Raw genomic sequence first — 18686 nt, 5'->3', positions numbered from 1 at the left:
CCCGGATTTTCCCCTACTTTTCTATTTTTGTCCTCCAATAGTAACTCCGCCCACGTGGCGCCAAAAGCCCCCACGTCATCTACCGTCCTCATCTGTTTCCATATATCTGCTGGCAAAATGACTGGGGAAATCAAATCTATATCGCCCATAGTAAGCACTGCTGATCTCAGGGTTGACTCTACTTCCTTGTAGAAACCTGCTGGATTCTTTCTTATATCGGGAATCGTCTGTTTTATAGTATTCACCTCTTACCTGGAAAAGGGGACATGCACATACTGGGCGGTGAAATGGGCTGGTGTTACCTGCGCTCCTACTGTACCCGTCGCAGGGATCTCTACTTTTGGTACAAACGTGGGCGGAACCTCTCTCATTGGAAATGCCCCACTCACGATCCCTCCCCCTTCTCTTAGGTTCAATAGTATTCCTAAGTCCAGTGATAAGCCCGTTTCTCCTGTACTTCGCTCGAATGCTCTCTTGTATACCGCTATTATCTCAGGTGGGCTGGCCTTATTGTTTTTTATATCCTTCTCCATCAAATGTTCAGCCATCGATTGCAGTGCCTTCCTTTTCATTGCCATGGAATATTTGTCAAATATGTCATGTATGACCATTGTTGGGATACTAGGATTCAACACCCACTTTATCGCTTCTCGTATACACACTTTCAGCTTGTCGCCCCTCTGTACAGATGACATTGAATGTCTCCGCTGTATGTATGATTCTACTGTCCCTCTCCCCTCTCTTCTAATATCCCAACCCCTGTATCCAGGTGCAGCAAACATTTCGGCATATTCATTATCCAACTCATTTTTAAGATCAAAAAGTCCATTCACATGTTCCTTTACTTCTTCATCTTTTATTCTACAACATGCTAATTGGTTCAAATCTAACAATCGTTGTGGCGGTAGTTTGTCAAGTAACTTTTTCCATTCTCCCACCAAAAATGTCCCCATGCATTCCAACACTACCTGTGTCTCGTTGCTTCTTCGGTACCCATACAATGAGGCCAATGCTGCCGTCCCATCGTTTCCTTCTATGTACATTTCTGCCTCTTGCCGTAATTCAATCTTTCTTTCTTTGCTGATTGCGCTTCGAGTTACCCGTCCAATTCCTGTTCCTTCAGCCCCGCCTCTTGCCTCCCCGGTCTCAATTTCGACTTCGGGAGGGGGGGATGGTGCTGAATCTGTCTCTGGAGCGGGAGGTGCGGATGGGACAAGTGACACAGGTGGCATCTGTGAAGGGTCTTCCTGGGTGCTGGGAAATTGCGTTTCCGCGGTCTGCGCTTGTGGGAGGGTTCGAGCTGTGGGTGGGGCTTGGGTTAATGCTTGCGTGAGGGGTAGTGCTTGGGCTACGGGAGGGGGTACGAGAGCTACTGGTTGGGCCTGCGCAGTCACTACTGGCGTGTTTGGTTTCGATTCTGGTTTTGGGCCTCAACCCGTGTTAGTTAACAAATGTTCCATTAATTTGTCTGCTATGTGTACTTCCCGCTGCGGGTATACTCCTTCTATGTTCATTTGGTCACGTCTCCCTTCCCGTCTTAGACTTGCCGTCTACTCCTCCTCCTCCTTTTCTTCTGCTACCTCAAGCTTCGTTTTGTGCCTACGCACATGCTTCTCTCTACTCCTAAGTCGGAGCATTGCTTCCCTCCTCCAATCTTTGACAGTCTCAAAAGCTGCGGGTCGCGCTTTTTTCCTAATCAGCACCCTTTCTAGGTTATCTATCCTCGCAATCTCAAAGCTACCATTAATCGGCCACTGATGGTCGGGTTGCTTTCTAGTTTGCCTATGCCAAATTTCACAAAATATTATCGCACCCACACCATATTTTGCATACATGTCATAAGCCGGCGTTCCCCCAGGCGGTGCACTTTGGCCATATTCCAAGGACTGTCTACCGCAGCTGAAAAGCCCCGCTAAAGTGGACAGTACTCCAGGCATGTTTCTTTAACCTTCCCCTTTGGTAAGCTAACCTTTACCTGGACGTTTGAATTTGCAAAATCAACACTCTACCAAAAATCAGGTTTTTATTTGAATCGGGGAATGACTCACCTGATAAAACAAGTCGCCTGTCCTAACGCAACCTCTCCCAACGTCGTGTCGGCGCTTCTCTGGCTTCTGCCTCGTCTCGGGACCCTCGCCTCCTTTGCCCTCTGGCCCGGTACGTCGATCAGGGATCAGATGTGTGCAGATCTGCGGAAGGAATCTCTCCTCACTTCTACAGGGCGCCCCGTACACCTCTTGATCCCGGCTCGATCGTTCCGTCCTCGCCGTTCTTCCGCCTTTACTCCGTTACAACGTATACGATGGGGCAAGTAGGGGAGGGTCCCTATTCGGGCACCATCTTGAAAGGGGCCCCTAGGGGTCCCTCGTGATATGGAAACAAGGCAATAACCATACACGAAAAGATGCGCCAGACAGGAGGTTCAAATTCCCAATGCTAGGGTTTATTGCAAGCAAAAATAGTCCCAATTGGCCATTTCTGGTCTCACGCCCCGCGACGTGAGTTTCCTAGACCTCAAGGGATGCAAGAGAGCGAATTACGTACATCAGTTACATATATACAAAATGCATATCATACAATCAGCTATGTCATGTTTAACACCCTCCTTTATTAAGTTTCTTTGAACTCAGGATGACTATGGACATTTCCAACGGGTATGACAATTATGACACTTTCGATGTCTATTCTAGTAACAATGTGCAATTTAGAAAGTGTGGAGGCATCTTTTAGTTGTTGAACAGAACACGGTGGTTCTGTTCTTGGAAGCAAGCTGCACACGGGGGAAGAGCCACATTCCATGCTTTGCTATGCATGAGGTACTATTCGTGTCCTGGGAGCCGACACGCTCTAAAGGGTTTTGCGAAGGGGGGCCGTAGGAAGAGCATAATTCAAGCCTTTAGCTGTTTTATTCTAACATATTCTACCATCGTACGAGACTGGCTGGCAGCTGTGAAGTGATTAAATGCCCTGCAGCTCTCCCTCAAGGCTACAGAGAGTGAGCGTGGGCATTCCTTTCTAGGCTACTCATGAGGAGTTTTCAACGAACTCCTCAGTCCCGCGACCTTGCCCTTTCATATTCAGACAACAATGTTAACAGTTGAGCAGAGTAAGCAGAAACCGCAAGAATTGCAAGCTGCAAAGCAGTTTTAGACAGAAAGCAATGAGCAATGGTTAACAAGCAAAATGGCGATTCTGCTACGTTTAAAATGGCCGCTCGTTGGTCAAGCATAACAGTCTATATTTCTATAATTCGGTGCATAAGACGGTTGGCCTACGGCCATCAAGTTACGTCTGTCATTCAAATGAAGAGTATTCACTTTTCCAGATTGACAGTCCTCCTTCAAATCAGCATACATCAAGTGCTGATAAAAATGGAATCAGAAAGCGCAGAAGACCTGAGCAACTACAGACCAATATCCAACGTGCCCTATCCAACAAAGATCCTGGAGAACCATGTGTACAAAATCAGTCTTAAACACAGCGAAACAAATGGAATACTCGACTGGTCACTAGGCGGCTTCAGACCAATGAGAGAATCAGAATCAGCTCTTCTATCGTTATCGGACAACCTGAAAATAAACACAAATGATGATGCCCAATTGTCCCTCATACTATTGGACATATCAGCGGCTTTCAACACAATCAGCCATGCAGCATTAATACAAAGATTGATGGAATGTGGCATACAGGAATCCACACTTAAGTGGCATACCTCATTCCTAACAAACCGAACTGAAAGAACCTACCTACAACCGTTCACCTAAAACACCAAAAATATATCCTGTAGAGTACCACAGGGATCCAGCCTCTCTCCCTACTACTATTCAACATCTACATGTGCCCACTGATGAAAATCATTTGAACCCACAGACTTACCACCTACAACTACGCAGACAGCACACAACTGATTGTGAAAACAAACAGAACACAGGAACAAAATAACAGCCTCAACAACTGCCTCACAGACAACTACAACTGGATGACAATGAAGAACCTCTAACTGAACTCTGCAAAAACAGAAATAATGCTCTTACCTTCCGGATTCGATGAGGGAACCCACAACTGGATAGTCCGATCGGCATGGGGATGCAACCAGAGATAACAAATGTAGTAAATAACCTATGAATACTCATGGGCAATGGACTATCACTGGATGCACAAGTCAACACAGTCGCCAAAAATGCTTCTTCCTCTTACAACTGCTCAGAGGATTACTTCCCTACCTCTCCTCCCTCCACAGAACCAGCACAATCATATCCCTGATACTCACATGAATAGACTATGCAAACAGCCTCTACCAAGGAATGCCAGAAAGATGTACCAAGAAACTCCAAAGAGTGCAAAATACAGCAGCGAGTACACTTTAAGATTAAACAGAAGCGACCACATCACTCCAGGACTGAAAAGCATACACTGGTTACCAGTAAAAAAGTGCATCAAATTCAAAGCACTCTACATCGCCCACATTGCCTTTTTGAGGAAGGCATTGTATTGAGCAGTAGACACAGACATAATGGATCCAAGTTTCAAAAACCTTTATTTGCACTTTTGATTGGGACGGTAGAATTCCTAACTGGTTCTAACTCTAAAATGGGAGTAATCTCAATCATAAACAATAACAAGTGCGTCCAAGTCAGTCTGGTCAAAATAAAAAGGCCTATACTAAGAACACCTTTCCTTGCCCTCCTTCTTAGAATAACAAATATGTTAAGGGGAAATACAAAATGAAAATAGTGCCCCAAAAGGAAATGTCAGAATGGCTTCAGCGCCAACTCTGTTCCAAAGGTTCAACCCCATGGAGTCTAGAGAGTCTCTCAAAAAACAAAGAATGGGTGGATGGCAGAGTTCTGTCAGTCTTGCACACTTTGGCTTACTGGTACAATTCAACAGTTCAACCATAGGCTTTTACCTTCTGGTAGTTCAATCCCTTCTTTAGGCTTTGCCCGCCTTGACATCAATATTCAGTTCATATAATGTCAATTTCTTACAGTTCTGCACAGGCTTCCCTCTGCCGGGCTCGAGCCTGTCCTGCTTTACTTTATCACTCAATTCTTCACAGTTCTGCACAAGCGTCCCTCTGCTGGGCTCAAGTCTGCCTCTCCTTTGTGGGGGTTTGCTTCGCCACGTTTTATCTCATATATCTTTCCACTGTCGTAGACTTTTGAGACTACAAGGAATTTCTGTAGACCTCTGCATGACCACTTCAACCTATCTTTCAACAATCCTTCAATTTAACAATCAATAAAACCTTGTGGCACCAATACTTCTTGGTACTTCTGATTTTCACTCTTTTTAGTCTGCCCTCATGGTCTTTTCAAAAGTTCATGTGTAATACCAATACGTCTTGGTATTCGTAGTTCTTATTCTCTTTTAGTTTCAAAGTTCATATTCAACAATTGTCTCCCGGTAATTGTAGTTCTTATTCGTAGTTCTTGTTCTCTTTCACTTGCCTTCTTGGACTTTTTTCAAAGTTCTTATATTTAACTTTTTCCCTCTTGGCATAGTTCACAAATGTCACTTTCCTATTATTTAACTTTCTTTCCTTATCGGGGTTCCCTTTTATCTCCGCTTGTAACAGCTTTCAAAATTCATAACATTTCACAGAGACTTTCGAATGTGCAGGAACACTCTGCTACTTTGTATCCTTGTCTTTCAACAATTGTTCTCTTCATCCGTGATTTATCGGCACACACGCAACCTTCAACATTCAAATCACAGTCAATTTCCCTTTAACATCAACCAGACATTTGTTTCCCTCGATAAATCACTGGCTATGTTAATTGGATTTCTTTGATCTCTTTCTTGCAGTTCTTGCAGCTCAAGGCAGTTATCAATGCCCTTTATGCTCCTCCAAATCTCCGCAATTCACCCAGGAGTGATAGGGCCACTTTCTGGCAACTTGAAGCATGTAAATCTTGTCTAGCTTTCTCTTGATCCTCTCAACTGTCGATCAGCCCGTTGGCATGCAACCTTCCACAGCCTGGTTCGCATCAGCCTCGCAAGAGCTGTTCCTTCTCATAACCAGCCTCGCTCAAAGTGTGCCTGTGTGTGCCACCTTTTATGTTGACATGGGGTTGCAAATAAGTGGCTGGTGTACATTGTCAGAGTTGTGTGGCTGACTCTGCCTGGCCTCATTACAGGGACAGGGCCAATGCAAGTTAGGTGAGGTAATCCTTCTAACCTCATTCCTCAACTTCCATGGTGCAGTTATTTTGTCACAACAAAGTGGGGATGAATTACAGGAGTTGTAGTTTCCCATAAAATAAGTTGGGGAAGGGGTTAAATGGGTTGTGGAAGAATGAGGATACCATGTCTCACCATTGTGTGCTTCTCCCCAACAACCTTTAGCTCTGCCCCTTTACCCAAATTAGGCCCACCTCTAAAATTAGTAAGTGCACCTTTTATCCATAGAACAAGTTTATTGTACAACGGCTGGGAGGGGAGCTTAGATGACATCTAAGAGTCAAACTAACCCTGGCTTCCATGAGCCATTCAAAGAACAAACATTATATACAATTTGCAACAGTTAATACACTCCCCCAGATACTGTTACAACGTCATCCCCAACCATGATTGGTTTTCCTGTACAGAGAAATATAAAACCCACACAGTTCATTTGACACAGACATTATAACACAATCCTCTAAAAACCTATACATTTTCAACACACCCCTTCCCAAAATCCTCTCCATATTTAGTGTCAGACTTGCCTCTTAGATACACAACAACAAAATTCCTATCAATGGTGCACACAGACCTACCGCACAAATACCTAAGCACATGAAGATGAGAGAAAGACATGTAGATTCCCTTTTGACCTATTCATGTTTGATAATCGCATTGCCCAGACCTGTCCGGTGTACGATTTTTATGATTTCTACATTACTGACCTTTTCCTATTCACATGAGTTCCGCCCAAATCGTTCTCCTAAAATATATTACTAGTGGTCTCTGCAAGTGCCCCAGGAGAGCCACCTGCTTCAAACAACCCCATGAATTCACAAGATGCCTATCTCTTATAAGAATGAGCTCTCCAGTTCACCAGAGATCATATCTTCTCTTGACCTTCTGCACTTGAGCCATCTGCAACTGACCGCAGCTACCCCATTGATCAACTTGAAAATCCTGTTCCCCAACTGCTGATGAAGCCTTTGCAAACCTTTGCCATGATGGCGAAAAAACCCTTGTTTGTTTGTTTGTTTATTTATTTGTTTGGTAATGCGCACCAAACCCTTGGGTAGAAAGGCACAACAGCAATAAAAAATCTTTAAAACGTAGTTACAGTGCAAAGGTAGCAATACATAGAGCAGGTGATTGCAATAGGAGCAAAGTACAAGATACATCAAGTACATAGCAATAGTCTTAGTAAGTCAGGAAGCATTAACATGAGTATCAGTATATGCGCACATACATATACACATTTGTATATACAACCTTACATGCCTACGTCATCGTATATTCATGGTGCATACAAATATGACAAAGCAGACAACCATGCGTGCATGGTTAACCAAAGTACAGTGTGATTTGGCAGAAGCAGGGGTCATGTAGAGGCCGGAGAGGAGTGTAAAACGTCAGTTAGGTGTCATTGATGTGTAGCTAATTGAGAATCTTATGTCTGAATTTAGTGTAGGGTTGTTCTAGTTTAAGGTCAGCTGGTAATTTGTTCCAACATTGTGCCGCTTTAACAGAGAAGCTGGTTCCTCCCGCTGTCGAGCGTTTGAACCTGGGAATCTCCAACACAGATGAGTTGGCAGATCTCGTGGGACGGGTAGTTGGTCTCCTAGTAATTTTGTCTATCAGGTATGGAGGTGCTAGATTATTCAGGCATTTGGAAGTGAGGGATGCTGTTTTGAGGAGAATTCTGTCCGTTATTTTCAGCCAGTTAATCTCTTTCCTGAATACAGTAATATGCTCTCTGTAAGGAATGTTCAATGCTGCCCTCAGGGCGTTATTCTGCAGTCTTTGAATTTTATCTGTAATATATTTGTTGGCTCCTGAGTACAGGGCATTACAGTAATCTAATCTTGACATGATAAGAGCATTGGCTAGTGTGGTGCAGCTAGCTCTCGAGAGGTTTGGTCTGGAAGCTCTGAAGAGTTTGCAAGTATAAGTTGAGGATGAGGCGAGGGAGTTGACTTGCTTTTTGAGAGTGAGAGAGGAGTCCAAGTAGAATCCTAGGGTTTTAACTACAGACATCACCTTGATAGGGTTGTTATCAATGTTAAAGGATGTGTAGTTTGGGCTAAGTTTTTGGATATTGTTTACAGAACCTAGGTTCTAGTAACTCGGTTTTTTCGTCATTCAGACAGAGGCCATGGGATGCCGTCCATGCCTGAATGAGGGTGTATATCTTGTTCACCAAGGCTGAGTCCGCCTCGAAGTTGCCCGAAAGGGGTATGAGGATCCGTGTGTCATCTGCATAATTAGTGTAGGTGACACCCAGTCTATCCAACTTGTTGAACAAAGGCTTGGTGAAGATATTATACATAGTAGGGGAGACGCAGGAGCCTTGTGGGACCCCACATGTTATTTTGATAGGGTCGGCCGAGGCTGAAGTAGAAAAGACTCTCATAGTCCGGTTAGCTAAGAAGGATTGGACCCAAGCTATAGCATCTTTGGTAAAGTTGGCGTCAGATTGGAGGTGGTTGCATAACACTGCATGATCCACCAGGTTGAACGCTGCCGAAAAGTAGCAAAGCTATTTTTCCATTATCCTTTAATTCTTCAATTTGTGTCTTAAGGTCTAGCAGCACTGTTTCAGTGCCATGGAGAGGGCGGAAGCCCGATTGTCGTGAGCCAAGTAGGTGGTTGGCTTCCAGATAGTCCTGGATTTTTATGTAAGCAGCTCTATCTAAAATTTTAAGTAGAAATGGCACGGTGGTGATGGGTCTGTAATTGGTGGGGATAGTGGGGTCCAGAGTTTGTTTTTTAAGTAACGGGAGGTCCCATGATTCTTTAAGATTGGCCGGTACTGTATTAGTTTTAAATGAGGAGTTTATCAGCTTGGCGATAAAGGGGGCTAGGTCTCTAGCTGCATCCTTTATTATCTGTGCTGGGCACGTGTCACCTTTACAATTAGAAGGTTTGAGGGAAAGTATTATTTTTTCTGTTTCGATTATGGAGATAGTCTTGAATCTTAAGGTTGTGGTTGTCCTAGTCACCGAGGGTTGACTGATTTGTTGGTGAGTGAATGGTAGTGAGGCCTTTTTTTTTTTAGCAATTTTGCATTGTAAGGACGAGATTTTATTTGATAGAGCATTTTGTATGTTAGTACACCATGCTTTATCCTTTGGGGCATTGTCTACCTGTTGGATTGGGGATTCCAGTTCACGGAGGATGGAGAATAATTCTTTAGTGTTAGATTTAGCTTTCTCAATCCTGTCATTGAAGGTGTTCTTTTTAGCTTTGGTTATTTCTTTTTTGTACATTTTTGCAAATTCCGTTAGATTATTTTTGTTATTTTCAGAGGGGGAGTGGCGCCAACAATGCGGAGACCCATGATACACAGACCAATGCCACCCCATATATTTAATATCTTTTACTACATTCGTAAAACATTTCCCATACATTTGTACCATTATGTGTGCATTTTGTATCTATTATGACCTTCTATCATGAATTCCATTCATACAGCTAAACTCCATGTGCACTTATTGATCACCTGCTTTACTTAAGTGTGGAGGGGGCCTCCGTGTGACAATGTTTCATCGTTATGTTTCTGTGCACAATCAAATCTACATAAGCCTCTACACAAAATAACACAACGGAACCTAAATGTAACACTTATCCCATTTACCATACATATTATAATATTTGTAGCAATTTGCAAAAGTGGCAGAAATTATGATGATGATGTGTCCACCCCCCAGTCAGTGATATGTCACGCGAAGTTCACATTTTTCCAATTTCCAAACAGAGCCCCTACCCAGGTGATTCTGCCTCGCTTGTCCACCCCCAGGGTCGGGATCCAACAGTGATGGCTTTTCCCTGTCCACCTGAGAATGGGATCCCTGTGGACTATGTTGTGAAACACCCTCTGGTTTTTCACACCTTGCACAGACAAGGAGCGGAATTCCTCCAAGACAGGATTTGCCGATATCAATGAGGAAGGGAACTAATATCAAGCTATTACCTACAAATAGAGGCAAAACACTACTAAAAAAAGGAAATCCGGTGGAACTGCATTCTCACGTCTAATTGCTCACATCTGGAACAACATGCCCATATAAAATAGAACCACAGAAGACCACATCACCTTCAGGACACTGCTCAAAACCTGGCTATTCAACAGAGAACAACAACCTTGATGAGACACCGGCAACAACAACACCACAGACAAACAATTAGAGAGGAGATGGAAAAGGGCAAAAAGCCCACAAATAAGAATCTGACTAGATACCATCAAGCAGCACCCAAAGGGCTGTGCAGGAGGCTAATAAACAAACGGACCGATCTTACTAACCCATTTTCCCTTCCTGCTCTTCTTACATAATTGACCACACTACACCATACCTAGACTAGCCACACTTCCACATAAACATACAGAGAACAATTATTATGTCCACTCCTAGAGTGAACCACCCAAATAGTCCAAAAACCCATCATCAATGCAAATACACATCATGATGCTGGATTATCTTACAACTACGACCACCTGTGACTCTGGATCCCTTATGGACACTTTCAAACCAGTGCACACGACCATCCCTTCATAACCCACACAAAACACTAACACCAACACAAAACACTACCACACACCCGAGGCACCAAACCTTACCCGTATGTTTACAATGCACGAGAAGTCTCACAATACTACCACATGCAAAACAACACTTACAAACACCAATAAACTTCATTTTTATTGGTCACAGGTGATGTTCAATTAGAAGACATTATAAAACAAATTAAATATCTAGGGGCATGGTTTTATTCAAGTCATCAAGCAATGCTCAAACTGAATTTTGAAGGTTAATAAGTGTGGTCTAAAACAGAATTAAATAGAGTGAATAAGGTAACATGTTCCTTGATTGGAAAAAAATCTATATTATATTAAAATGTCAATTCTGCCCAAGATGTTATTTTTTTTCATTTGATTGATCATGAAATCCTGAAAGCTTCTTTTATTAAATGTCATACTGGAATATGTAAGCTTAAATGGAATAACATGAATCCCCACATCCAATTGGCAAAACTATGTAGCCAGAAAGGGGAAGAATAGAATGTATATGTTGCCCAAAGCATTTTTTCAGGAATTATAGAGGAAGAAGATAGATGGTAAATAACAGAGAAACAGCTCATTTTTAACTTGATGATCTTGGCAAGACAACTAGTAAGGAAATTGTGGATCCATGGTAAAACCTGCCTTTCTGCTAAGAAACACCAAAATATGCAATGTAAAAAACAGATTCTTCTTTCCACAAATGTGGGATCCTAGATCACCTCCCTACTTACCTGAACTAGACGTGTTTGATTTTTTAAAAACAGATAAATGTGGTAGTAATTCACTCTTGACCTTTTAAAAAGAAAGTAATTTGGAAAGAGATAAGGTTGATTTCTGGAAAATATATACATTAAAAGGTTAAAACTACAATACTTGACATGGCTTAATGTGAAATACCTGAGCACTATCTGGTTGAAGGCACTGTTCAGAAGAACTCACTATGCCTGTGGGAAGATACAAAGCAGTACAAAGGTGGATGAATACTGTGATTGTTTCCCAGAACTTAGTGCAAAGGCAATCTGAAGTATGAAAGAAAGAATAGATTTTTAGAATTCTTTGGATGTAGGAGGCGCTTTGATTCAATGGCCGAAAGTTGGTTTGCTATGTTCTTGTGTTGAGAGAAAATATTTGTTTCCTGCTTTGAAAAATCTTGGAATGTACCTAGGACAAAAGAGCGTGTTTACTTGCTGTAACAGAGTGTGACATTTTTTGTAACGAGACAACACAATTCTTTGGCGGTAGGAGGAGATCAAATTCAGTGTGTATAAATCAATGTCCAACACATGCACAATCATCTATTGGCTACTAGAACTACTCAATGAGAGAATACCAGTGACCACCTTGAATAATATGTGACTTTTCTCATCACTGAGAGCAAAACATTTAATGGAGGCAGTCAGGGGATTACATGCCGTGTCTGTAAATATTTTTGCCATAATGTTGTGATGAGGACAAATAGATGCTGCTTGACTTGAAAATGTCTTGTGATTCTTTTGTGGTAGGTTATTACATTCACTGTCTTTAAATCAGTTTCCAATCTTTTTATGGGCAAGAATCCCAGTTTTCTTAAAAAAGAGAGTGTGTCTCATGTAATTTAGTCACAACACACTTGCTTTCTTATTTTTGAGAAACCTCTGGGCATTCTCACTGTTGAACCCCGGGGATCCTTTGCTCAGGTGGCCATGGAAGCACCATTGGTTTGGGATCCCAACCCTGGGGGTGGACAGAGGGAGGATCTACTGGTTGAGGGATCTCTCTGGTAAGGGGAACATCTTCGAGCAAGACATGATAACTCCCCTTTTCTGCACCTCATATTCATGGGACATTATTATCCCAGTCCTCCTCTGTTCTAATGCAACCCTTTTAAAAGGGGAAAACCTCGTAGATGGGCAGAGTCTATGTTGAACGGTAAAACTTTTTTTGTCCCACCTCCCTTAAAAAGAAGAGGTTTTTATAATCAAAGTGAGACATCACAGAGAAAATCAGGTTGCTCTCAACAAAATATAGGTGCCCCTTATTTCCCAGAGATCCAATATAACTTAGCCACAATTTCACAAGGTCACTACAAATGCCATGATCCGTATCCGTCCTATGCTTACAGAAATCCAGAGACAATGAGGATGAGGACTGAGACTACAAACGCCAACTCTAGCACTTTACAATGGCCCTGTCCCACTATCGAGGACAGGCAGGGTAAGACACTTAGGCTTCATCATACACATCTGCTATACATTACCCATCACACTGACGATAAAAGTTGGAGAGCACAGACACACTTGGAGCAAGGCGAGGTACAAGAAGGGCAGCTCAGCCAGGGCTGTGGGGAAACAAACTACAGAGAATGGAAGGCTAAGTGGCTGTTTGTCTGCAAGTGAGAGAAAGAGGAAGCCAGATGGAAAATGCATGTTTCCAAAGGGCCTGAGAAGTTTGCATTAAGAAGCTGAAGAGCGGAAGGGAATATTCCTTTGAAGTGCTTGAAAGTTGCCATCTTCCAGGTGACAACAGGAGTGTTGGGGAGGAACCGAAGTGCCAATGGTAGAGGCCCAACGTTGAAAAGACAAGATGTAAAAGACACTAAAACCCAACTAAACCGGTGAGTTATTGAATGTAGCGAGAGCCCGGTTTGTGAAAGGATGTGTATTAACAGTAACAAGCAAGGTTACGCATCTGAAGTGAAAGTAAGAAGAGAAAGAGATGATTGTTCTTAAGTGATACAAGTTAGCAGAGTGGTCCTGCGAAATGAGGTTCAATGCAGGAGGTCTCTTTGACTCATGAAAAGTATATCCAGAAGAAGAGAAGTGTTTATGAACTTTAAAGTGAATGCGATGAAAGTAAATCAAAGCAGGAGGTTGCAAGAAAGTGAACCGTGATCTCGAAAAGTTTATTAAGTGTTTTGAACTTTATTTTGCTCATGAGAAAAGCAAAGCCAAGCAGAGGGTTGCCAGAAAGTGAAACTACAATACCCGAAAGGGATTTCACGAAACATGCTCGAGCCCGGCGGGGGCAAGCCTACAGTGGAAATGGGTTGGTCGAAGTGGTCATGCAGAGGTCTTGCAAAAACCTCTGCAGTTTGGAAAGTCTTCGACTAATGTATTTAACTGAACAGATGATAGCCCGACTGAGGAAAGTCTGATGGTGAGGTTACTGTTGTTATGTAGGAACCTATAATGGCTGTTCTTTAAACTTCATTTGGGCTTGCGTATTTAATGGTCAACACATATAGAAACGCCTTCTCGCAATCCCACTAATACAGGTCATGTTTAATCTTTGTGTTTACAGAATATCTACCTTGGGATTTGTCCCTATAACTGTGTTTCAGACAATGTTCGTACAGATTTTTCTGCTATTGGGTAAGCCCCAGGCATGTATTCTAATTGAAATGTAGCATTATACTCAGTGATTCGTTTTGTAAAAATTAGAACTAATGGGCTTTTTTTCTCTTGTTTTTTCCACTTCTTTGTTTCCCGGATTTTTTAAAACAATTTTATTTGTTTTTCTTATGATCATTAATTGAATATGATATATTTATGGTTGATATGATGACTTTGTTTTTTAATTTTCTCAACCCACTCAATCCTCCCTTTCACCAACCCCTGTTTCTCTGTCGAATGACAATGTGCTAAATGTCTTGGAATACATTACATGTATATGCTATGTGTGCAACTGAATCATACATTTGACAATTATATCATTTGTTTTATGAACGTATATATTTTGGTTTGAATAACGAATGTAGCCCTGATTTGATAAAGGCTCGTGGGAGCCGAAACGCGTAATCGAGTAGAGGACTTTTTTGTCGACATACGCACATAATAATGTGAAACAGATTGTGCCTTTAAACAATCTATTTCTACACTGGCGCTGAGTCCTGGAGTTATTCCATGTTTTCAGGTCTGATGGTGTGTTTTGTGTAAAAGCGTGAGGAAAGGAACCCCAAGAGAAAGGACAGGTTCAAGCCCGGCAGAGGGAAGTCTGTAATTGAACTGTGATACTTGAGAAAGGTTTGAGCCAGACAGAGGGAAGACTGCAAATGAACTTTATACCTGATTTGTATAAAAACCTGGGGAAGAGAACCCCAAGAACTAGGAGGCTTGAGCCTGACAGAGGCAATCCTTCATTGTAAACTGTGATACATGAGAAAGACCTACAGACTTTGCTGATTATGAAAGAAGGAGCAGACCCAGACTAGGGTGAGAGAAACCTGAGGTATCTAATCGAACTGTAAACTGGTGAAAGACCTGACACACGCTCTTTAGACGAATCTGCAAGCCAAAGTGTGGCACCCTGAAAGAACTGTGTTGCTCACTTATCCTTACCACATATCCCGAGACCCCGTGTTTATGCTTTAAACGCAGGGAAAGGAGATGTAGCCAGTTGATAGAAGCCATTCTGACATTTATTTTTGAAACACTGTTTTCATTTGCAAACACCCCTTTTCACATTTGTATATTGTGAGAGAGGGCAAGGTTAGGTTTCCTTAGTATAGGCCCCTTTTTCTTTTGACAAGACTGACTAGGACGGTTTTCTTTTAGTTGATGGTCGAGATTACTCCCATTTTAGCTACAGGGCCAGGCACTTGTGTCTGTCTAACTGTTGATACCATGCCTTCCTCACACATTGCAACTATGAGAAGTGGCCATTTTGAGTGTCAACATCCTTGGAGCTCCTAAAAGTGCCTGGTGGAGACGAAGGCATGAACAGGAGGTAGAGCCCACTGCCTCTGGAGAGGAAGGGAAGAGGAATTACAGATTGTATCTACTTATGAGTCTGAATAATCTACGCACAGTGCATAGGTGCAAGTTACGGGATGTGTTTGGAATTCTCCATTCTCACCGACCTCCACTAATGCTGAGATTGAACAAGATGATAATGAAGATGATGATAATGATGACAACAACGAAAATTAAAAGTGGTTGGTCAACTAAGTCCCAGCTGTAGCTCAAGATCTTTGAAATCATTGATAAAAAGAAGCAGAATTAGGAGGGTAACGACACAGCAGAGGAGACTGAAGGGATGGACAAAGCTGCCATTCGACCTTTTGCAGGCAATTTCAAAGCCATCCTGTCAAATCTGAGTGGATCATTGTGTAGAACAGCCATGTGTGGCACCTACACCAACACATCTTCCACTACTAGATTTGCAGCCAGACAAGTGCAAGAGGACACAACTTCATGTTCCAGCAAGAAAATCAAAAGCGTGGAAGTTCTTTGCATTACACCACAAAAAATGACAGCATCCCACTGCATGTGCTCTCTTCAATAAAGGTCAATAAAACACCTAAAAACATGATATAAATGCACAAAATATCTTCATAGAATCATTTCCATAAGAGAAGCATCATATACACCAATATCACAGAAAGGTAACTTACCTTTACATGCTAATCATAAATATGAGGGGCCAGTATGGAAGTTCATTAGAGTAGGGCGATTGATAAGGGTTTCTCATTGCTTTTCTCCCTCCATGCCTGTCCGAATAGTGGGGGAACTTGCAAAGCTACCATCATCAACAACTAGCTGTGGTGATGGAGATGGGGCAGGTGGATGCTCACTCTAGAGCAGTATGCAAGGTAGGAATGGGGGCTTGGGCATACTGAGAGGGTGGGGAACTGGGCATTGCTTGTGCCAGGGTGTCCAGTGCGGTACTCAGCAATTATTGCCTCCTGTGAGAACTGTGCCAAAGCTCCTGGCTATACTTGGTGTTCTCTGGTAGGTTCTGTAGCACAACAAAAGCGCACACTGACTGTCAATTTTGCTTTGTGAGATTTGTGAGAACAGGAGTGTATATATCAATACCACATTGTGTGTTTTAGAGGAGCTTTGGTTGCTATTGGCAATGCTTCGGGGTGTGAGTAGCTACACATGAGCTGACTCCAAATTCAGTGGGTGCATAACATAATCACTACCATTCATGTTTCGGAAATATGTACACTTCTTCAGGTGTCATTTTTTAATCAAAGGAAAATAAATGTTCAAAAAAATCTCCCTTAACGATTTCATATTAAGAATTACTTTACACACCGTACATATATATGTTTTTTTTTAAACTGTCAGCTCATAAAATCGAGGTTAGCAACAGAAGATAGATTGGGTCTAATTTCTTATACTAACAGAAACATTTATACATGGAGGGTCATTTCTTAAGATGTGTTTCTCTCATAGCTTTCAGGATGCCATAACAGTTTACTCCTGTTGAAGAATCTCCAATGATGTCAGGGGGCACTCAGTCTGGCATCGCTGGAGGCCGCAGCCAAGGCACTGGTTCAGGCAGTGCTCCGCAAGCCGCCTTAGACATGCCGGATGGATGCCAGCGTGTTAGGAAACCAACATGCCGGTAATTCATGCAAAGCGAAACGAGATGTAGAACAAAGGTCAGGAGGATGGAAAAACATAAAGTAGTAGGGAGAATGGGCAGGAGGGGCACTAAACCACAGCCATGATCCAAATATGCCCGGAGTGCCCAAAGTGGTCTGCAGGCTGTTGCTGCACCACCTGCTGTGCAGCAGTAGAATCTATGGGCCCAAAGCATGGAATTTTTTTGTGTGGTGCAAAGTGACTTTGCACTGCTAACAAACACCCTGATTTGCAAAGCGGTGCAAAGTGTATTTTTGCAGTGCAAATTCACTTTGGACTGCAAAAGTACTCTTTTCACTGCACTAAATGGGCCTAATTCACTGTGTAAAGAATACTTTTGCAGTGCAATGTGACTTTGCACTGCAAACATGCACTTCGCATCGCTTTGTGAATCAGGGTGTTTGTTAGCAGTGCAAAGTCACTTGAGTCACGCTAAACATTCCATGAATGAGGCCCTTAATGTCTTCTTCCTGACCTTCCAGGCTTGCGCCCCCTTCCAGTGCGCAAACTGCTGTACCCGCTGTTACCACACCGCTCTACAAGGCAACAGTAAGATGCGTAAACACACTTCCTGTTCTCCCAGGCCAGCACCCTTACAGTTGTAATGTTCCTAATTGCACTGCCCAAACCGTTGTGCCTGCTGCTATCGTGTTGCTTTGCCACACAGCAGTAGGATGTGTGTACCCTCTTCCTGTTCTCAAAACTGTAAAGCTCCCACTCCCCAAACTGCTGCTGAACTGCTGCTCAACATTGAGATATGTCTGGCATCTTGCTGTGCTCCCAGCCCGGTGTCCTCTGAGTCGTTTACCCCAGCCAGACGTTCTCTCAGGAGCAATCTCCCTTCCCTATTTATAAAGCCTTCTTTATTGCTCTCTCTGTGTCTCTTGGTTGCGTGAACTCGCTTTAAGTTTCATTTCCTTCCACACAATGGAGAGTGTGGTGTCTGTCAGGGAGGAAATGGCACAAGAGAAGAAGAGGAAAGAACGAAAGGCTGAATGGGGAGTTTGTGAGAGGCTGGATGCCGAAAGGCATCTAATGTGACGTAATCTATAAACATCAAACGCTGTTATGCTGAAGCAAACCATGCCTTAGTCTGACTATAGATCTGCCTGTGGCATTTCTAGATTTCCAAGATGGCGGCCTCATCTTTTTTTATTAAGCATAACATGTCTGAGCAGAGCAGATACTTCCGTTTCCCCAGAAATAAAGGGTAAGGCACGAATGCTGCTCAAAGGTTTCTCAGCCAGAAAAAAGGGCATAAGGCCTTCATGCTATTGGCTCTTCCTTACGTCAGTTATGATTAGCATTTTTACATGAACATGGAGGCCCCTTTTAAATGGGCATGGATTCTGTATTGGGGCCCTAGGAGTGGAACCTTTCTTGCTAAACTCTATTTATTCTGCTGTTTCTTTGGTCTAATGCAAAGTCACCGGATGTGTTTTTTTGAGGTGAAGCCCACACCTCCTTTGTAGTATAGTCAAGGAATATCCTGGATACCGCGCGGTTTGCTTATTTTTTCCAGAAATTGATTTTCCACACCGTTGGTTTGGCGATAAGTGCAAAGCGAACATTTGTATTCATGTTGTTTGTTACGTGGGCTCATGGTCCCA

This window comes from Ambystoma mexicanum, chromosome 2p, assembly GCF_040938575.1.
Source record: "Ambystoma mexicanum isolate Mex_15411 chromosome 2p, UKY_AmexF1_1, whole genome shotgun sequence".
Classification (NCBI taxonomy): domain Eukaryota; kingdom Metazoa; phylum Chordata; class Amphibia; order Caudata; family Ambystomatidae; genus Ambystoma; species Ambystoma mexicanum.
Note: the sequence above shows the minus strand (reverse complement) of the source record.